This window comes from Phocoena phocoena, chromosome 8 (genome assembly GCF_963924675.1).
Source record: "Phocoena phocoena chromosome 8, mPhoPho1.1, whole genome shotgun sequence".
NCBI lineage: Eukaryota > Metazoa > Chordata > Mammalia > Artiodactyla > Phocoenidae > Phocoena > Phocoena phocoena.
Genome location: NC_089226.1, coordinates 61,039,519 through 61,059,846, shown reverse-complemented (window position 1 = coordinate 61,059,846; position 20,328 = coordinate 61,039,519).

The following is a 20,328-nucleotide window of genomic DNA, read 5'->3' as shown; positions in this document are numbered from 1 at the left end:
AAACAATTAAGAAAATGGGAATAGGAACATACATATCGATAATTACCTTTAATGTAAATGGATTAAATGCTCCCACCAAACGACACAGACTGGCTGAATGGATACAAAAACAAGACCCATATATATGCTGTCTACAAGAGACCCACTTCAGACCTAGAGACACAAACAGACTGAATGTGAGGGGATGGAAAAAGATATTCCATGTAAATGGAAACCAAAAGAAAGCTGGAGTAGCAATTCTCATATCAGACAAAATAGACTTTATAATAAAGACTATTAGAAGAGACAAAGAAGGACACTACATAATGATCGAGGGATCGATCCAAGAATATATAACAATTGTAAATATTTACGCACCCAACATAGCACCTCAATACATAAGGCAAATACTAACAGCCATAAAAGGGGAAATCGACAGTAACACATTCATAGTAAGGGACTTTAACACCCCACTTTCACCAGTGGACAGATCATCCAAAATGAAAATAAATAAGGAAACACAAGCTTTAAATGATATATTAAACAGGATGGACTTAATTGATATTTATAGGACATTGCATCCAAAGATAACAGAATACATATTTTTCTCAAGTGCTCATGGAACATTCTCCAGGATAGATCATATATTGGGTCACAAATCAAGCCTTGGTAAATTTAAGAAAATTGAAATTGTATCAAGTATCTTTTCCGACCACAACGCTATGAGGCTAGATATCAATTACAGGAAAAGATCTGTAAAAATACAAACACATGGAGGCTAAACAATACACTAGTTAATAACGAAGTTATCACTGAAGAAATCAAAAAATACCTAGAAACAAATGACAATGGAGACACAACGACCCAAAACCTATGTGATGCAGCAAAAGCAGTTCTAAGAGGGAAGGTTATAGCAATACAATCCTACCTTAAGAAACAGGAAACATCTCAAATAAACAACAAACCTTGCACCTAAAGCAATTAGAGAACGAAGAACAAAAAAACCCCAAAGTTAGCAGAAGGAAAGAAATCATAAAGATCAGATCAGAAATAAATGAAAAAGAATGAAGGAAATGATAGCAAAGCTCAATAAAACTAAAATCTGGTTCTTTAAGATAAACAAAATTGATAAACCATTAGCCAGACTCATCAAGAAAAAGAGGGAGAAGACTCAAATCAACAGAATTAGAAATGAAAAAGGAGAAGTAACAACTGACACTGCAGAAATACAAAAGATCATGAGTTACTACAAGCAACTCTATGCCAATAAAATGGACAACTTGGAAGAAATGGACAAATTCTTAGAAATGCAAAACCTTATGAAAATAAACCAGAAAGAAATAGAAAATATGAACAGACCAATCACAAGCACTGAAATTGAAACTGTGATTAAAAGTCTTCCAACAAACAAAAGCCCAGGACCAGATGGCTTCACAGGCGAATTCTATCAAACATTTAGAGAAGAGCTAACACCTATCCTTCTCAAAGACTTCCAAAATATAGCAGAGGGAGGAACACTCCCAAACTCATTCTACGAGGCCACCATCACCCTGATACCAAAACCAGATAAGGATGTCACAAGGAAAGCAAACTAAAAGGATCAGACACCATGATAAAGGGGGGGTTATTCCAGGAATGCAAGGATTCTTCAATATACGCAAATCAATCAATGTGATACACCATATTAACAAATTGAAGGAGAAAAACCATATGGTCATCTCAATAGATGCAGAGAAAACTTTCGACAAAATTCAACACCCATTTATGATAAAAAACCCTCCAGAAAGCAGGCATAGGGGGAACTTACCTCAACATAATAAAGGCCATATATGACAAACCCACAGCCAACATCATCCTCAATGGTGAAAAGCTTAAAGCATTTCCACTAAGATCAGGAACAAGACAAAGTTGCCCACTCTCACCCCTCTTATTCAACATGGTTTTGGAAGTTTTAGCCACAGCAATCAGAGAAGAAAAGGAAACCAAATCAGAAAAGGAGAAGTAAAGCTGTCACTGTTTGCAGATGACATGATACTATACACAGAGAATGCTAAAGATGCTACCAGAAAACTACTAGAGCTAATCACTGAATTTGGCAAAGTAGCAGGATATAAAATTAATGCACAGAAATCTCTGGCATTCCTTTACACTAATGATGAAAAATCTGAGAGTGAAATCAAGAAAACACTAGCATTTACCAGTGCAACAAAAAGAATAAAATATCTAGGAATAAACCTACCTATGGAGACGAAAGACCTGTATGCAGAAAATTATAAGACACTGATGGAAGAAATTAAAGACGATATAAATAGATGGAGAGATATACCATGTTCTTGGATTGGAAGAATCAACATTGTGAAAATGACTCTACTACCCAAAGCAATCTACAGACTCAATGTAATCCCTATCAAACTACCAATGGCATTTTTCACAGAACTAGAACAAAAAATTTCACAATTTGTATGAAAACACAAAAGACCCCAAATAACCAAAGCAATCTTGAGAACGAAGAACGGAGCTGGAGGAATCAGGCTCCCTGACTTCAGACTATACTACGAAGCTACAGTAATCAAGACAGTATGATACTGGCACAAAAACAGAAATATAGATCAATGGAACAGGATAGAAAGCCCAGAGATAAACTCACACACATATGGTCACCTTATCTTTGATAAAGGAGGCAAGAATGTACAGTGGAGAGAGGACAGCCTCTTCAATAAGTGGTGCTGGGAAAACTGGACAGGTACGTGTAAAAGAATGAAATTAGGACACTTCCTAACACCATACACACAAAAAACACAAAATGGATTAGAGACCTAAATGTAAGGCCAGAAACTATCAAACTCTTAGAGGAAAACATAGGCAGAACACTCTATGAGATAAATCACAGAAAGATCATTTTTGACCTACCTCCTAGAGAAATGGAAATAAAAACAAACATAAACAAGTGGGACCTAATAAAACTTCAAAGCTTTTGCACAGCAAAGGAAACCATAAACAAAACGAAAAGACAACCCTCAGAATGGGAGAAAATAGTTGCAAATGAAGCAACTGACAAAGGATTAATCTGCAATATTTACAAGCATCTCATGCAGCTCAATAACAAAAAAGCAAACAACCCAATCCAAAAATGGGCAGAAGACCTAAATAGACATTTCTCCAAAGAAGATATACAGACTGTCAACAAACACATGAAAGAATGCTCATCATTAATCATTAGAGAAATGCAAATCAAAACTACAATGAGATATCATCTCACACCAGTCAGAATGGCCATCATCAAAAAATCTAGAAGCAATAAATGCTGGAGAGGGTGTGGAGAAAAGGGAACACTCTTGCACTGCTGGTGGGAATGTGAATTGGTACAGCCACTATGGAGAACAGTATGGAGGTTCCTTAAAAAACTACAAATAGAACTACCATATGACCCAGCAATCCCACTAGTGGGCATATACCCTGAGAAAACCATAATTCAGAAAGAGTCATGTACCAAAATGTTCATTGCAGCTCTATTTACAATAGCCTGGATATGGAAACAACCTAAGCGTCCATCATGGGATGAATGGATGAAGAAGATGTGGCACATATATACAATGGAATATTACTCAGCCATAAAAAGAAACGAAATTGAGCTATTTGTAATGAGGTGGATAGACCTAGAGTCTGTCATACAGAGTGAAGTAAGTCAGAAAGAGAAAGACAAATACCGTATGCTAACACATATATATGGAATTTAAGAAAAAAATGTCATGGAGAGCCTAGGATTAAGACAGGAATAAAGACACAGACCTACTAGAGAACGGACTTGAGGATATGGGGAGGGGGACGGGTAAGCTGTGACAAAGCGAGAGAGAGGCATGGACATATACACACTACCAAACTTAAGGTAGATAACTAGTGGGAAGCAGCCGCATAGCACAGGGAGATCAGTTGGGTGCTTTTTCACCTCCGGGAGGGGTGGAATATGGAGGGTGGGAGGGAGGAAGACGCAAGAGAGAAGAGATATGGGAACATAGGTATAGGTATAACTGATTCACTTTGTTATAAAGCAGAAACTAACACAGCATTGTAAAGCAATTATATTCCAATAAAGATGTAAAAAATAAATAGTAAATATCAAATAAATAAATAACACGCAAGAGATCCAGTACAGAGAAACATAGCTCATATATTAAAATCTAAAAGGCAGAGGTCATCATTTGGACAAGGTGATTACTGACCCAAGTTTCGAAAGCTAGATATGAATCTGTATGGAATGAAATTCCTCTTTTTACTGGGCTGAGGGTATAACATGTGCACAGGCATTGAAGCAAGAAATAACCCTGTATATTTCAGCAACCACAAGCAGTTTTACACAGAATATATCATTTAAGATTGGGGAGCAGGTAGCAAGCTTTTAGAAGTTCCTAGCTTCTCCTGAGGTGCGAGAGAAGTAGAATCCTCTGGAAAGGGCATAGAAGTACAAATTAGATTCTTTCTGTATTGATTCTAGTTCATTAACCCCTGCCCTGACATTGGCTTCTGGTCTGAGGGAAACGATTAAGGATGTCTGTCTCAGTCTTAACCCCTCCCAGAAGCAATAACAGCAGTGATGGTAATAACAATGCTGTTTCAGCACCTGGCATGTTTCCTTACTAGTCCGTTTTTATACAGTATCTCAATTATGAGAGCTACACAGAGATAGGTATTATTCCTATTTTATGCTTGAAAAATTGAGTATGAAACTTGTTCAAGTTTACACAGTGAGTATGTAACCAAGCTGGCTTGCAAACTCAAGCCTTTTCAGCTTCAAAGGCCATGTCTTGTCACATGTCCTAAAGTGTGTTGCCCCACAACCCATGAGAAGCCCATTAGGACACACCAGGGGATAAGCCAAACAGAAAAGTTTTCCTCCTTTCTAAGAAATGGGATTTTAGGCTGGGAATTTTAGGTTCAGAAAGATTTAAAGGAGATGCACTGCTCTACTCAAGTCTCTGGGGTCCTTCTCTTACAATGTAAAGCAGAATGAGGGAAAAACCTGCACTATCTCATTTGTAGGTAATAGCCACTTGTCTTTTTTTTTTTTTGCGTGACGCAGGCCTCTCACTGTTGTGGCCTCTCCTGTTGCAGAGCACAGGCTCCGAACACGCTGGCCCAGCAGCCATGGCTCACGGGTCCAGCTGCTCCGCGGCTTGTGGGATCTTCCCGGACCGGGGCACGAACCCGTGTCCCCTGCATCGGCAGGCGGATTCTCAACCACTGCACCACCAGGGAAGCCCCCACTTGTCTGTCTTGAAGTTAATTCAGAACTCTACCACCATCTCCAAATGCTGTAATGATATCAAACTTCCTTAGAGATTGACAGCCAGGCTAAGCTCTAATCCCAAGAAGATTCCTCATCCCTCCTCTAGGAAAGCCTTTCTGATTTCTACTTGGTGTCCTTAGACTAGCTGTAGACTACAGGGAGGTTGGAGAACAAGGAAGAGCAGGACTTGGACCCAAGGGGTCATGATTCAAATAAGAAGTCTCCCTTACATAGACCCAGACCTCTATAGACCAACCCTGACATGCTGCAGGTAACTGTTCAGTTTTAGAATCTGTATCCATTCTGTGGGACAAATCCTGCAATTTTCCTTCTCCACTGAGATGGTGGGAAGGTTAAAAATGAAATTCCCTTTACCCCTGAACAGAATGCTTATAAGTGACAGGCCTCAGAGGCATTTGCAGAGCCCCAGGCTCTTGTTGACACTACCCATCCCAGGTAAGAGCATCTTACAAGGAGAATCTAGAAAAGGGGTAAAAGTCATCAGTAAGCATTCCCAACTCATAAGGAAGAACAGACTTGGGACTCCTGGGCATTCAACCTTAGATCATGCGCCTGTATAAGTCTCCAAGACCCAAAAGGAAGGAATTCTCTTGGAAGGTGATTTAGAAAGGGTGGAGTCCACATAGAGTCACACACAAGGAGGCTGAAGAGGACTCTAGTTCACTAGCCAATACAGGATCCTCCAAAATACCTCCAGGTGCTTTAAAAAGACATGATATTTTATTTTTATTTAACATAGCCAGGCACCGTGCTAGCATAAGTATTACAACAGAGAATGAGATAAACATGCTCCCTGCTCTCGGAAAACTTATATTCTGTTCAGGGAAACAGGCAGGTAAGCAGGCAATCCATATTACTATGTGTGTGCAGTACAAAGACAGGCCTGTTTAGGGTGATACCTAAGCTGTGGAATTATGCATCTGTAAAGATCATCTAGGTGAGCAAGGTGAGAAGACTCTATTCAAACACCAGGAAAGAACATCGGTAGTTAACAGGGACAAAATAACTTGACAGAGTTGGGAAATGGCAAAATTCAGCCCCATAGGAAAGTAGTGAGCAGGGTGAGAATGGTAATAGTAGTGGTTGGTGTTGGTAAATGTACTTGGATACAGCTCAGGTGGGAGCTGTCCTGTAGCCTCCTTCGGTTGTGTTTAAGGTGTGAGGGCTCGGCTTCTGACTAGGGAGGCAGAAGTTAAGGTGTGTTAGGATCTTAGAAAGAATAATGGTCACCAAATCTAGTCCCAAAGCTCAGCCACCTCCACCCAACAGTTGAAATGCATCCCCCCAGTTGTGGGTACACTTTTCAGTTTCATATGTTCCTAGAGATGGACAGAAAGAGGAAGAGATGAGATGGAGATGGAATGTCCATCATGAAAACAGCTCTGTGTGTTGTTAGGCATGAGGAAGCAAAGAGGGATAAAAATCAAATCTACTTAACTCCAGGGCTTGAGGCCAGTTCATAGGAAGGGGCACATTAGACATGGATCTAATAAGGTCTGGAACGTAGTAGAGGTCTACCTACTTTCAAGAGAAATCACTTCTTATGCCAATAATTCACTAGGTATAGATTTAGCCTCTTATGTAATTTGGTCTGTGAGATCCTCCTATAACATGACTGCTCTGCCCAAACGTAGAGGGGAACCACTGCCCCAGGGTGTGGCTCAGTAGTGATGACACTCAACATCAGAAGGGAAGATAGTGTGCAAGATGTTTCAGTGTCTATCATAGGAGGAAGGTAACCACTGTAAGTGGGACAAGCATCAGAACAGAAGACAAATTCATTTGCCAAGTTCCGCTGATTTTTCTATTCAAAAATTTTCCCTTTTCTGGAGTAAGACATTTCTTTGCATGATTACAATTTTGCTTAGTGGGGTAAAGTAGACAAGACCCCTTTAAATGTAAATGTAGACAGCGTGGTCAAGATCATTTAGCACTTGACCACAATGAGATTATAACTCTTTTGTCTTTGGAACTAGTTCTGTGAAGTTGTCCACTTTCAGATGTGTCCTTCTGAGGAAGCAGGCAAGTTTTCAAGCGATGATACTGGTGAAGACTGTACACTATTGGGATCTGTTCTGATATATCCAAAGAAGAAGTGGCATGGTCAAGGGGGCAACTGAAGAGATCATCTACAGAGGCCTGGGAAGGGTTAAGAAAACTGACAAGGGATGGTGGAGGCCCAGGACTAACCCCAGGGAGCAGCATCACCTAACTCAGGCCTACCAGGTAAGGCAAGATGCAGTTGCCAGAACACAAGTGTGGGGTGGGGGTGGGGGGTGTCACTTTTCAGGAGCTGTGGTCTTTGGTAGAAAATCACAGCACTGCCAAGTGCACCTGGCAGAAATGGACTGGGGAATAAGTTCTTGATGGCTAGTCTCACCCTCTTATCTCCTGCGTCACATGAGATGAGCCCACCTAGAAACTGGAGGAAAAAGAAAAGCAGTACTCCATAAATGTCAGCTTCTGGGGACAGACAACAGAGATCGGGAGGAATAGATGGAGAACAGATGGAGAATAAGCAACACAAAGGGTAAGAAACAAAGACAGGGTCCCCCCAGCCTAAAGCCTTGCCTCACCCCACCTCCTCACCTCAATCACAGGCTGTTTCCTGTGCACTCTTTCTTTCCCAGCCCCAGTAACTCAGCCTTTTCATCTTCCCTTTTTCCTGCTTCTGCCAACACTTTCTCTATTCTCATTCATAGTCATCTATGAGAATCTTGAGATGGAGGAAAATCCCAGCTCAAGCGGAGGGATTCTGTGGGATAAAGTCACTACAAACAGCTTACACGAGTTGCCTGGCACCTCGTGGCATCCTTCTGGCACCATGACTACCTGGAGAGAAACATTCCAACGTTTCTTGAAGTTTACTGAATGTATCTTTGGTTTTACACATTAGTCTCAACTGTCTAAAGAGGTAAAGCTTAGGGTTACTGTTCCTCAGACACTGCCTTCTCATTCAATCCTCATGACTTCTCTAGGACACAGTACTTAATTTTGTTGTAGAATGAGGTCAGTTGTATTTAAGTAATGGGTTAAATTAATTTGCCTCAAGCTCCTACTGCCAAGATATGAAATCAGATCTGAAAAATTCTAAAGGCCAGATACTGGCTACTTTGCTATATTCAAACCAACTAGGCTCAAGATGTGGAAGACAAAGCTTCTTACATACTTATTCCCCTGACATTCTTCTATTGTATATAGGAACACATTCTGGGATGATCCTTTAGATCCTAAAAAAAATAAAACTATTTCCATGTTGTCTTTCTCAATATATATTTCCCCATTAACCAATTGCTCTGAACTCTGAGTAAGGCCGATTCTTTGGCCAAATAGTCATCTAGGCTTCATGCTAGTCTACAATGAATGTTCTATTTTTTCCCTCCTGGGGAGACACTCTCTGCTTCTAGAATCTTATCCTCACTCAGCCTCCAAGAAAGCAGTAAGCCCTTGCATGGATCTACCTTTGGGCAGAGACAAACTGAGCTCCCATCATCAGCTCTCACCTGTCAGAAATCATTTTTGTTCCACCCCCTGGAGAGTCTTCTTCACCAGCTTGCATCTGCCTTGTGATCTTGGTCTGCAGATTAAATATTTCAGCTCATCCAATAGCTAATGCTGGCCCCAAGATTAAGCTTTGACTTAACATAGAGTCTACATAGTCCCAGGGGTCTATCTAGAGTCCCAGACTGTATCTTTCAGTATCAATGCATCTCTAATCAAGGAGCCCTCACACCAAATCCTGCTTATATGATTCTGAGAAATACCTAATAGCCAACCTACAAGAGTTAAATGACTTAATAGTTACTTGTCCACCTTAGGTCACTTTCATTGATGCAAAAACATTACTTTGAGAGTCTATTGCAAAAAAGATATTCATACATTTCATTCAAATATGTATTCTTGCTTGTGCTTGAAAAATCTATAGATATCTTCACATAGTAATAACTTGTGACATTATTCTGTAACTTTGAACAATGTTTATAGAATCTTATCCAGTCAACAACTTATTCCTTATTATAAGACCTAAGAATATTCTTCTCTTTTATTTCCAGAAAAAAGTTCTACTGCATTTTGAGGCATAAGTGAGAAGTTGCATTTATAACTAGCCACGCTCACTTTTCATAATGCCTGCTCGACACCCAGCTCCTTCCAGCTCACTGGCATTCCAGGATTGGAGTCCCTGCACATCTGGCTCTCCATCCCCTTTGGCTCCATATACCTGGTGGCCATGGAAGGGAATGTCACCACTCTGGCTGTGGTAATGGTGGAGCACTGCCTGCACCAGCACATGTACTTCCTCCTGTGCCTAGAGGCTATCATTGACCTGGTTCTGTCCACTTCCACTATCCCCAGACTGCTGGGAATCTTCTGATTTGGTGCTGTTGACATTGGCTTGGATGGCTCCTTGGCTCAAATGTTCCTCATCCACTGCTTTGCCACGGTTGAGTAAGGCATCTTCCTTGCCATGGCTTTTGACCACTACATAGCCATCTGTGACCCACTCTATCATACCACAGTGCTCATTTATACTATGGTGGGATGTTAGGGGCTAGCTGGCCTCTTCTGGGGTGTATTCCACATTGGACCCCTGCCTCTGATGATCCACCTGCAGCTGCCCCTTTACAAAGCCTGTGTCATCTCCCACTCCTACTGTGAGCACATGGCTGTGGTCCCCTTGCCATAGCAGAGGCCAGATGGAAGCACGTAACAAGCCAGAGGGTTGAAATTACTCTAAAAACTGGTGAAAATCAAAGGGGCTTGGCCCACAGGGAGTGTTGTTAAAGATAGTTAATAGGATAATGTGTCCCAAGGGCCAAAATAGATGGGCATCCAGCAAGGCTCTGCTTACCATTCATAGAACAAGGCAAGAATGGAGGATGAGGAGGCTGAGGATGGTCACTCCAATAAAGTCAGTCTCTTGCTCAGTTCCCAGACCTGTGCCAGTGTTAAGATCTAGGACTGTAACTAAAGAGGTACCTGGATACCTAAGTGGAAGAACTGTGAAAGAAACATGCTTATTATATACCATGATGATTTCCTGAGACCTTCCTAAAAGATAACTTTGGCCATTTACTCAGGCAATTTTATACTAACAAAAGGGGAATACCAAGGCATTGAAGGTTAAAGTTTGAGTTGACCCTGACACCCAGAAATCAAAAGCATAATCTTGGTCTATTAGACTTGGGGTTCTACTCTGGGTAGCAGAGTCTAATTAGTAATTGAAGTTTTGGAGAAAGTCAGTTCTCAGTCACTTAATGAATAATTAGAATGACTGTACTTGGTAGGTTGAGTAACTTCCATGTGGTGTTGCTGGCCTGTGAGGTAAGAGCCAAAGAGTTGGGAAGGCCAAATAACCTCTAACACTTCTCTCCACCAAGAGTCAAAAGTGCTTCAGAGGTACATGGAGAATCTGGCAAATGTATTGTTTTCCATCTTAGTGATAAAATACCAAAAACAATTTCCATTAACGGGGGTGGACAATAGTTCTCATATACAGTTTGCCTCAAGGGCATGTTAACTCTTTTCCTGTGTCATAATATAATTTAAAGATGACTGGGCATCCTATGGACCTCCACCATCATCCATCGATGGCATGTTGATCTGGCCAAATGAGCTAGAGGTGTTTAGTACAATAGAGGCCTTAATAAGACACACATGCTCCAAAGGGTAGGAGACAAATCTTAACACTCAAAACCTAGAACTTCAGTGAATTTTAGGGGGCCAATGGTTAAAAATCATCATCAGTAAAAGATCTTCATCTTACATATTTTACCAGATAGAAAGCATAATGCCTGCCACCTTGGATTCTGAAGAGAATGTACCCCTCACTTAGGAATCTTGCTTTACTCCATATACCCAAAGACATGGAAGTATAGCTTGGAGTGGGCCCAAAGCAAGAAGGCTGTTTTAGGTCCAGACTACGGTACAAGTATCACTGCCACTTAACATTATGAACGAGCAACAGTAGCAGCAAAGGAGACTACGTGTGGACCCAGCCATGTAGGTGCCCCGTGATCAAGGTTGACTGCTGCCTCTGAATGCCTGTCATCAATAGACATCAATGCTGAAACCCAGATATAATAGGGTTATTCCTCAAGGAGGCCACTTGCTGGCAAGTCAACTCCTCTGGGCCTCTTGAATCCTAGGAATTACAGTGGTTTGCACTACCAATGACACATACTATTCTGGGCATGTATTTGCCTTTCTTTCCCACAGAGCCTTGACCAGCACTTCTCTTAGAGGGCTTCCTGAATGCCTGATTATAGGCAGGACATCCCATCTGACATAGTACTGAAAGAATAGACACTCTTCAGAGAAGGATATGCAGGACAGGGCTCATAACCAAGGGATCCACTGGTAGCATTACCAGTTTCACCAACCAGAAGGAGTTGGACCCACGGGATGCCAGAGCAGTCTTCTAAAAACAGCTAAAAAATAGTTCAAAAGGCAGCACTTCACAGGATTGGAGTCCTATCCTTTAGGATGCAATCTATCAACTGAAGTAACAGCTGTATCTGAGCAAAATTTCAGAAACTGGGGCTGTAGAGCTCATCCTTCCTTCCTTTCCATTTTGCCCTTAGCAAGACAGGCCCACAGTAACTATGGTGGAGCTGCTCCTAAAATCTGAAGGAGATCTGTGCAAGGCAAGCAGGGATGTGGAGATGGTAAAAAATAGGCTTTTCAGATTGGACTGCAAGAAGCATATTTGACTGATAGTCTCAATCATTGTGCTCTCAAATTCATGGCATTGCTAAGCCCTAGTGGCTTCCAACCAATAGATGAGCACAGCGCTAATAAGGCAAACCTACTGGAGTGTGAGACCGGATTTCTCATGAGTTCCCTTGGCTCAAGACTTACACGCAGCCTTGCCAAAGTGTTCTTAGAAATACACGAAAGCCTAAGACCTTCCTCTTCTTTCCTCCCTCCCTCTCGGATCAGATCTGCTTGTGATTTCATGGCTCTTCCAGTCTCAGGATCCCTGTTTGTCTTCCTTCATGAGCATTTCCCCTCTGTATACCTCTGACACATCTAATTTAATGTTGGTGCCTGCTTCTCAGAGGGCCCATTCTAATGCAACTATGGTAACTCCCACTGAAAAATCTTCAACTCGTGTGCACAAGTCAGTCCTGTGAGGAAAGCTAATACCTGTTATGATTATAAACCTGATGGAGAAAATGTTCACATACTGAGGTGTGGGGAAGTCTTTTTGGCTTATACATGGTTCAACTTGACTTTTTGTGAACTAAGACAGAGTCATTCATGGCGTATCAAACACACAGCACCTGCTCTTTAACCATTAAGGTAAAGAATGTCCATTTTAAAGAAAAGGATAAATAACTCCTTGCCTATGGCATCCATGTTAACACTCCATCAAAAATAAGGTTCCCTTCCCAAACACCAGGGTCCTGCTGTCTCACTGTACAGATACTCAGTTTGTCTCTTTTGAAACTTTAAAGGAACATGCCCCTATCATGTTTATGCCTTATCAGAACAAGGAATGTAAGACTATGCAGAAATATGCATCAACTGAGCAGTTTCTCGAAGCTGAGAGGCTGTCTCCTGGGCTACAGTCCTGTTTGGCTCAAGAAAGTCTTTCCTATTATAGGCTGTTTATTGATTATTTCTGTCATCCAGCCCCTGATCTCTCTTCAAAGACTGCTCTCAGGACTTTGAGAATGAAAGCTGTGTAACTGTCACAACTCTCAGTACATAGCTTAGCGATGTTCTCTTTTCCTTACCCTGGAACAGAATACATGAGCGAAGTTCTAAGTGCAGATAAATCTGAAGGACCTCGTGTCAGTAATGTCCTCAAGCAATTGAGTTTAAGGTGTAGCCTGAAGGCAGAGCAGCTAGCTTGAAGTTAACAGGCATTCCCACAATTCACGATGCCTCATGGGAAGGGAGACACAGCTATAAGAATAGCCTGATAGTGCTCTGGACTAGCAGATTGAGGAACCTGGGCTGCAACAGTGTTAGTTTTCCTCTGTAGCAGCTTGTGTTTAAGTGTTTCAATACCATTGAATTACCACTTTTTTCAATTTTTTACCATTGAAGTGTTTCAATACCATTGAATTACCACTTTTTTCAATTTTTTACCATTGAAGTGTTTCAATACCATTGAATTACTTTTTTCACTTTTTTACCATTGAATTACCACTTTTTTCAAGTGTTTCAATACCATTGAATTACCACTCTTTTTGTTTAAGTTTTCATTCCAAATTGCTCCTCTCTCCCCCTCCCAACTGTTGTACTCAGAACAGATGGGAAAATAGTATAAGGGATATATTACCAACTGTTTGGCCCTTGTGAGACAAAAATTTGAACAGCTCTGGGATTTTGGGGGAAGCTGACTAAAATACTCCTGGAGGTACCTCAGCGTCTCAGCCACTGGGCTGAAATTTTAGTTGTGTTGACTACCAATCTGAGTTGTTTGCACTTTCTTCCTATGTGGAGGTCCCTTTCTCCATCTGTTCCCTGAGGTTGCCCTATGCTTATCTCTACTCAGCTCACTCTTGGAAAGTGTCTCTTACTTATTTAATAGATATTACCTAATGAGACTCTCTCAGCTCCAAACTACAGCTTTGATATTAGAACATTCATAGCTCATAGATAATGGCCTTTGCCCATTTTGGTTCACATAGAGCTACAGGTAATAGTGTCCCCAGCCTTCTTATACTGAGGACTGACACGTTACACAAGGACATCTCTACCCCCAAATCTGATTCTTCCCTATTAGATGTAGGTTTTTTATTTTATTTTGTGGGGAGAGGGAAGATTTACTATGTGTATTTGGTGCCTTGGGCTCTTCATCCAAGGACCTCATACAACCCTTCACTGATGCTGGGGATTTTGCAGCACATGTTCATCGTCCTATAGTAGCCAATGCGTCCAGGGGCAGTGACCTCACAAGACAGAACAAAGATGTCTGAGAAACTACTCTTTAAGAAAAAAGACCCCACTGAATTAGAGTCCATTAGAAGGAGAGTTACTGGGAAGACCTTCAAGATGGCAGAGGAGTAAGATGTGGAGATCACCTTCCTCCCCACAAATACATCAGAAATACATCTACATGTGGAACAACTCCTACAGAACACCTATGAACACTGGCAGAAGACCTCAGACTTCCCAAAAGGCAAGAAAATCCCCACATACCTGGATAGAGCAAAAGCAAAAACAGAAAGGACAAAACAATAGAGAAAGGACCTGCACCTCTGGGAGGGAGCTGTGAAGGAGGAAAAGTTTCCACACACTAGGAAGCCTCTTCACTGGCCGGGACGGGAGGTGGAGGTGGGGGAAGCTTTGGAGCCACGGAGGAGAGCACAGCAACAGGGGTGCAGAGGAAAAAGCAGAGAGATTCTCACATAAAGGACACCAGCCTGAGACATTTGTCTGCTCAACCACCTGGGCGGGTGAGGGCTGGGAGTTGAGGCTCAGGCTTTGGAGATTAGACCCCAGGGAGAAGACTGGGGTTGGCTGTGTGAAGATAGCCGGAAGGGGGCTAGTGCACCACAGCTAGCTGGGAGGGAGTCTGGGAAATAGTCTGGACCTGCCAAAGAGGCAAGAGACCATTGTTTCAGGGTGTGTGAGAAGAGGGGATTCCTTCCCCGTGTGCCCACAGAAGGCAGAGCACCACCACCTAAGCGAGCTCCAGAGACAGGCACAAACCACGGCTATCAGCTCGGATCCCAGAGTTGTGCATGAACTGCTAACACTGCAGCCACTGCCACCAAGAAGCCTGTGTGCAAGCACAGGTCACTATGCACATCCCCCTGGGAGCCTGTGCAGCACACCACTGCCAGGGTCGCGTAATCCAGAGACAACTTCCCCAGCAGAACACACGGCATGCCTCAGGCTGTTGCAATGTCACACTGGCCTCTGCTGCTACAAGATCACCCCTCATTCCAATTATGGAATTCCGTACCCCTCCCTCTCCCGGGCTTGAGTGAACAGGAGAGCACTAATCAGCTGCTGCTTTACCCCTTTCTGTCTGGGTGGGGAACACACTCCTGAAGGTGGTCTACACACAGAGGCGGTGGCCAAAATCAAAGCTGAACCCCAGGAGCTGTGAGAACAAAGAAGAGAAAGGGAAATCTCCCCAGCAGCCTCAGGAGCAATTGATTAAATCCCCACGATCAACTTGATAAATGCTGCATCTGTGGAATACCTGAATAGACAAGAAATGTTCCCAAAATTGAGGTGGTGGACTTCGGGAGCAACTGTAGACTTGGGGCTTGCTTTCTGTGTCTAATTTGTTTCTGATTTTATATTTATCTTAGTTTAGTTTCAGTGCTTATTATCATTGTTGGATTTGTTTATTGGTTTCGTGCTCTCTAAATTTTTATATTTTTTTATACATTTTTAAACATTAAAAATTGTTTTCATTCTTTTCTGTGTATGTGTATGCTTATTTGTGTGATTGTCTTTTTAGGTTTGCTTTCACCATTTGTCCAAGGATTTTGTCTGGTTTTTTTTCTTCTTCTTCTTTCTTTCTTCCTTTTCTTCTGAGCTGTGTGTCTGGCAAGGTCTTGGTGCTCTGGCTGGGTGTCAGACCTGAGCCCCTGAGGTGGGAGGGCTGAGTCCAGGACACTGGACCACCAGAAACCTCCCAGTCCCATGTAACGTCAATCGGCGAGAGCTCTCCCAGGGATATTTGTCTCAACACTAAGACCAAGCCCCACTCAACAGCTAGCAAGCTGCAGTGCTGGAAGCCCCATGCCAAACTAGCAAGACAGGAACAAACTCCACCCATTAGCAAAGAGGCTGCCTAAAGTCATACTAAGTTCACACACTCCAAAACACACAACCAGATGCAGCCCAGCCCACCAGAAAGACAAGATCGAGCCCCATCCACCAGAACACAGGCACCAGTCCCCTCCACAAGACACTGAACCAACCTCACACACTGGGGGTAGACACCAAAAATAACAGGAACTATGAACCTGCAGCCTGCAGACTATGCTACAAAGCTACAGTAATCACGACAGTATGGTACTGGCACAAAAACAGAAATATAGATCAATGGAACAGGATAGAAATCCCAGAGATAAACCCATGCACCTATGGTCAATTAATCTATGACAAAGGAGGCAAGGATACACAATGGAGAAAGGACAGTCTCTTCAATAAGTGGTGCTGGGAAAACTGGACAGGTACATGTAAAAGAATGAAATTAGAACACTCCCAAACACCATACACAAAAATAAACTCAAAATGGATTAAAGACCTAAATGTAAGGCCAGATACTATCAAACTCTTAGAGGAAAACATAGGCAGAACACTCTATGAGATAAATCACAGCAAGATCCTTTTTGACCCACCACTTAGAGAAATGGAAATGAAAAAAAAAATAAACAAATGGGACCTAATGAAACTTCAAAGCTTTTGCACAGCAAAGGAAACCATAAACAAGACCAAAAGACAACCCTCAGAATGGGAGAAAATATTTGCACACAGGGGAACTGACAAAGGATTAATCTCCAAAATGTACAAGAAGTTCATGCAGCTCAATACCAAATAAACAAACAACCGAATCCATAATGGGCAGAAGACCTAAATAGACATTTCTCCAAAGAAGATAGACAGATAGCCAACAAACACATGAAAGGATGCTCAACATCACTAATCATTAGAGAAATGCAAATGAAAACCACAGCGAGATATCACCTCACACCGGTCAGAAAGGCCACCATCAAACAATCTACAAACAGTAAATGCTGGAGAGGGTGTGGAGAAAAGGGAACCCTCTTGCACTGTTGGTGGGAATGTATATTGATACAGCCACTATGGAGAACAGTATGGAGGTTCCTTAAAAAACTAAAAATAAAACTACCATATGACCCAGCAATCCCACTAGTGGGCATTACCCTGAGAAAACCATAATTCAAAAAGAGTCATGTACCAAAATGTTCACTGAAGCCCTACTTACAATAGCCAGGAGATAGAAGCTACCTAAGTGTCCATCATCAGATGAATGGATAAAGAAGACGTGGCACATATATACAATGGAATATTACTCAGCCATAAAAAGAAATGAAACTGAGTTATTTGTAGTGAGGTGGATGGACCTAGAGTCTGTCATACAGAGTGAAGTAGGTCAGAAAGAAAAAAACAAATACCGTATGCTAACACATATATATACGGAATCTAAGAAAAAGAAAAGTCATGAAGAACCTAGGGGTAAGACAGGAATAAAGACACAGACCTACTAGAGAACGGACTTGAGGATATGGGGAGGGGGAAGGGTAAGCTGTGACAAAGTGAGAGAGTGGCATGGACATATATACACTACCAAACGTAAAATAGATAGCTAGTGGGAAGAAGCTGCATGACCCAGGGAGATCAGCTCGGTGGTTTGTGACCACCTAGAGGTGTGGGATAGGGAGGGTGGGAGGGTGGGAGAGAGGGAGATGCAAGAGGGAAGAGATATGGGAACATAGGTATAACTGATTCACTTTGTTATAAAGCAGAAACACACCATTGTAAAGCAATTATACTCCAATAAAGATGTTTAAAAAATGATGTAGCTCATATATACAATGGATTATTACTGAGCCATAAAAAGAAATGAAATTGAGTTATTTGTAGTGAGGTGGATGGACCTAGAGTCTCTCATACAGAGTGAAGTCAGAAAGAGTGAAACAAATACCGTATGCTAACACATATGTATGGAATCTAAAAAAAAATGGTTCTGATGAACCTCTCGGAGGACAGGAATAAAGACACAGACGTATAGACTTGAGGACACAGGGAGGGGGAAGGGTAAGCTGGGTAGAGAGAGAGTAGCCCTGACTTATATACATTACCAAATAAAATAGATATCTAGTGGGAAGTAGCAGCATAGCACAGCGAGATCAACTCCGTGCTTTGTGACCACCTAGAGGGGTGGGACAGCGAGTGTGGAAGGGAGATGCAAGAGGGAGGGGATATGGGGATATATGTATACATATCACTGATTCACTTTGTTATGTAGCAGAAACTAACACAACATTGTAAAGCAACTATACTCCAATAAAGGTGTTAAAGGAGAATTATTAGAACAGATGGATGACTACTAGCAGTGGTCATGTGTTTATATTATGTGCATAAGACAAACAGGATTTAACTTGGCACAAAATTGCCTTTGCTTTGTAGAAGTATATGGGTAAGGAAATAGAACAGTCCTTCATCCTCAGTCCCATTGGGAGGTCCTATAACTATGCAGCCTCCTGGACTCTCATCCCTGCAGGGATGTGAATGAAGATGAGAAAGGATCAAAGGATGAGGCTAACATGAGTTACGTTCCACCTTACACAAAGATCCCTGCATTGATATTCCACTGGAGTTTTGCCTTTTCAAGTATATACATCCAGGACCTATGCCACAGACCCACAGGTCCATCTTTTTCTCACAGACCAGGAGATCAGTCAACAGGACAATCATCTCTTTGTGCACAGCATTCCACCTTTATCTTAACTCAGTAAGAACTTACTGACAGGAGGGCCTGTTCAATTAGTGTACCTGGAAAAATCACTATCCACATGGAAATTCTTTAGATCCCAACCTTACTCCATAAACAAAAATGAATTCCAGATGTATTAAGAATTTAAATGTGAAAGTAACCTTAATTCTTGGTATAGAAATATAGGTGAATAAGTTAGTTCTTGGGGGAAATGAGAATTTAGACATATGTTTCCTCCAAGAAATGTAGAAAATTGGACTAAATTTTCAAAAGTGCCTTAAATTATAAGACATTATAAATGGAAAGATTCACATACACAAAGGACTTATAAAGATCTAAATAACTATCAAATGTCCTAATGTTAAGAGAAATTGGACAAGAAAATGGTTTCAAACAAAACCTTTAAACACACAAGAAATTATAAATAGCAATCAGTAATATATATCGAGATATTATCATTGAAGACCATTTAATTTTGAAAAATAAGATCTGATTAGTGTTGGAGAGGGTGCTGGTTAAGTTTTTTTTATGGTGTAAATCAAGGCAATGACTTTGAATGACGGTTTCGAACTGTCTCCTATAATTGAGCATTTGTATACCCTTATAGTTTGAGTTTCACTCTAAGTATACCAAGAAGCTTACATGTACAACAATGGACATGTAAAAGTGTTCACAGATGCACTTAATAGCATAGTGCTAAAACTCCAAAGACTCAGTAAGAGCATGCATAAACCATGTATTTACACAATGAAATGTCAGACAAGTCAGAATGAACGACGGCAACATAGATATGAAGTCTTCAAATCAGTTATATGAAGGGATTACACAGAACACTGTTTAAGTAAAAAATGACTAACTTCTAATATGTACATTTAGATAAACAGAAACATGGATTTTGTGCTCTGCATTTAAGGCAGAGCTCAATTAATTTGAGCTGCTGCAAAAATAGATCAAGTCTTGTAAAGAGTATTAACTTGGGTGTACCACATCTCTTTCTATAGGCATCTTATCTGTACTGCTCTCCCTGGCTTTTTAAGCCATCTAAAATTGAATTGTACTAGTCTATCTCCAAGTTTCTGTGGCAGGAGGGTAGGAGCCTTATTTCAGCCAATGCTTGGCTCCAAGTTGCCAATCTACCTCACATATGAAAATGTGAGAAATTTTTCCTCTGGATAAAGGCTATTAAACACAGGTGACTATCCAAATTACCAGGTGAATTTAAGAAAACTGTGCAACCAATGGTGCTCTTCAGTCCTTATTTATCATCTATCTTGATAACAGGCATGTAATGGGATACCTACTTTGCTATATAAATGGACAAAATTTCTGTCTTTGCAATCTCTTTAGCTAGTTGCTTGTCATGAGCACCACATGCTAACGCTTATTGAAAACTTCTCTTGTACATTTGTGGAGTGGTTCTGTTGGCAGGATGTTGTGTTTAAAGTTTTATTTCCTCAAAACTAGTTAGGATGCTGAGTCAAGTTGTCAGCTAGACAATACAAAGCCCCAGTATCCTAGTTGTAGAATGTTAACTAAGTTTCTTGGTATCTCACTCAGATTCTCTCAGCTGCTAACCCTAACTCACCCCAACACTATCAAAATGCAA